The sequence below is a fragment of the Erythrolamprus reginae genome, chromosome 3, assembly GCF_031021105.1.
Source record: "Erythrolamprus reginae isolate rEryReg1 chromosome 3, rEryReg1.hap1, whole genome shotgun sequence".
Classification (NCBI taxonomy): domain Eukaryota; kingdom Metazoa; phylum Chordata; class Lepidosauria; order Squamata; family Dipsadidae; genus Erythrolamprus; species Erythrolamprus reginae.
In genome coordinates this window covers 119,188,982-119,192,320 of record NC_091952.1, presented here as the reverse complement: position 1 = coordinate 119,192,320, position 3,339 = coordinate 119,188,982, and positions in this window count along the sequence as shown.

Here is a 3,339-nt window from a genome sequence, read left to right as displayed (position 1 = left end):
CCTAACAGTCCTTTTCCTGTTAGACGGTAGTGCAGCCTTCTCCACTTTTGTTACGTTATTATGAGTTGAGAGGCAAAATAGAATTGACAGAGTTGGCTGACAGACATATGAGATGGCACATTTTAAATATCTATTGAGGTCTCTTACATCACGCAAAGAGGATTGTTGAGCTGGATTAACATGCAAACAGTAGTTCAGGTGGTGGCAGGCATACATATGTAGTCCTTCGTCCACTGTACTGTCTTTTCTCCTAGGCAAAACAGGTCTGACCAAGGATAACAATCTGGAACCAGATATTTTAAAAATCTATTTACACAAACATACGTAACTTGAATAAATTGCAAAGTATAAAGGCTATCATTTGTAGTCAAGGAAGTCCCTTATGTCCTCCTACATTGAATATGATGTTGGAATCTTTGACTTATCAGATAATTATATGATGTTCAAGGTATACAAGTATCTATTAAAAGATCAAGTGTGTGTTACTATATTTGGTCCTTTAACACATCCCTAAAACTGTGGGGACTGTACAGCAATTTGGTAAATATTCAGTGTGTAAATTAGAGAAATCTAATATTTGCCCACTGGCCACCAAACTTTTGTGGAATCATGTAAACTGGGATTTTGTCATTTGTTCAAATCATAATAATGCATTGATTATAAGTATTCCTAAGAAAATGTCTTTTTCTGGTAGATCTGACTTTTTCAAATTGTATAAACCAGGTTAATAGTGACATTATTATGATTGAAAAAAACATATGACTGTGAGAAAAAATTGAACGACCGGCAGATTAAACGGCCGGCCAAAAGTTGTGCCGGGGCCGGTGGAACGCGGCTCCTGGCATGGACACCAATATGGTAGGGGAGATCTCGCGAGATCGCGTGAGATCTCCCCTTGGCCTCGCCGTTCTCCAGAGGCTGCAGGAGAGCCAGAGGCATGGTGTGCGAGCCCTATAAATAGGGCTTCACATCGGAGGCTCCTTCTTTTCACCTCTGCCTCTCCCAGTGAAGAGTTGGCAGGTAAGGGGTGGAAATGGGCAGCAGTAGCACCTGTGCTTTCTCCTTTAGGGCATCGCCAGGAACTTCGAGCAGGAATGGCCTGAGCAAATGGAGGAGGGATGCCCTTGGGACTCACCTAACCCTATTCTCTGATGGGGATTGGATGGTGAGCCCCACAACATGCTTTGTGGGCGTGGTTTAGAACATGATGATGGATTTGTCCCCTCACCTTGATCAGCAAGGAGCTACACCAATAGTTGCCCAAGAAGGTTTACCAACAGAAATTTCCGCCCCGTTTTCTGATTGGCCTTTGCAGGTCCTGATTATTAGTTAATAATCAGTTTAATTAAATTGTTATTTAATAAAGTGACCCGTTACTTCCAGCTCTCTGTGTCCGTGTTCTTATTCTGCATCCAGCACAAGTTAAATGTAGAATGATGTATATCACTTTAAGAAGGTATTCTTATACAAGTATCCTCAACATATGGCTGCAACCGGTGCCAGAACTTCCATCACTAAGAAATTTAAGGCTTTTTTTTTTTGCTATAGTTGTTAAAGTGAATCTGACTTCTCCCATTGATTTTGTTTATTGGATGCTGGCTGGGAAGATTGCAAATGGCGATTGCCTAACCCCTGGATGCTGCAACCATTGTAAATACATGCTGGTTGCCAAGCACCCAAAGTGTGAATAATAATAATAATAATAATGATAAATAACAATTTATTAGACTTTTATGCTGCCCGTCTCTGAAGACTCGGAGCGGCTCACTACAAATAATACAGATATACAAATCTAATATTAAAAACAATTATAAAAAAAAACCATTATAAAACAGTCATACAATCCAAACAAACCATACATGAATTGGAATGGCTAGGGGTATGTCAATTTCCCCAAGCCTGGCGACATAGGTGGGTTTGCGAAAGGCAAGGAGGGTGGGGGCAGTCCTAATCTCTGGGGGGAGTTGATTCCAGAGGGCGGGGGCCTCCACAGAGAAGGCTCTTCCCGTGGGTCCTGCCAGATGACATTATTTTGTCAACGGGACCCGGAGAAGTCCAACTCTGTGGGACCTAATCGGTCGCTGAGATTCATGCGGCAGAAGGTGATCCTGAAGGTATTCCAGTACAATGCCATGTAGGACTTTATAGGTCATAACCAACACTTTGAATTGTGACCGGAAACTGATCGGCAGCCAATGCAGGCCGCGTATTAAATTACCAGGGGGGCACAGCAACATTTATAAGTGCAAGGACCAATCGTAAGTCATCTTTTTTCCACATCATTGTAAATTTGAAAAGTCATTAAACAAATGGTTGGAAGTTTAGGTCTACCTTTATAACATATACAAATAGATACAAACTAATAGATAAGTTTTTATGAAAGGATCAAACTCCAACCCTCTCAGAATTTCAATTTTCTTATGAAAATTAGGATTTGTTTACATTGTCTTATTATTGTTGTTAGCCGCCCCGAGTCTACGGAGAGGGGCGGCATACAAATCTGATAAATAAATAAATAAATAAATAAATAAATAAATAGATTAATAAATAAATTTCAGTGTACCTAATTTTCAGGCATTTTTGTTACCTTGTGTAATGTAGCGGAAGGGAAACTATATTTATTATGCACCATTATATAATAATAATAATAATAATAATAATAATAATAATAATAATAATAATAATAATATGACAACACACTGCTTGTAATGTACATCATTTACAGATACCATTTCAAAACACTGCTGCAGCTACGCTATCTGTCTGAAGAAACGCAAAATTTACACACAGACTCCTGACAATATCTAAAGTTTCACATTTGTACCATTACTGTAGGCTGAGGGGAAAAAAAGTGGTGCATTACTTTCTGGGTGACCCTCAAACAGCCGTCCCAAGTTTTCGGAGAGGGGAGGCATACAAGTCTAATAAGTAATAATAATAATAATAATAATAATAATAACAACAACAACAATAATAATAATAATAACAATAATAACAACAACAATAACAACAACAACAACTATTATTATTATTATTATTATTATTATTATTATTATTATTATTATTATTATTATTAATTAGATTTGTATGCAACCCTGCTCCGAGAACTCGGGGCGGCTCACAACAATAATAACAATGTACAAATCCAGTATCTAAAAACACAATCTGTGATAAAGGTTCTTTCAGATACTTTTTCTCTCATGCACACTTGCCTGCTGTGGTGCTTTAGATCTGCAGCCATGTTCTGCCTCTCGTTTTCAGATATAAAGATGACTCAGGGTATGGTCTTCTTGGTTGCAGCTCAATTCCAATGTGTTTTAAACCCTTTGGAAATATAAA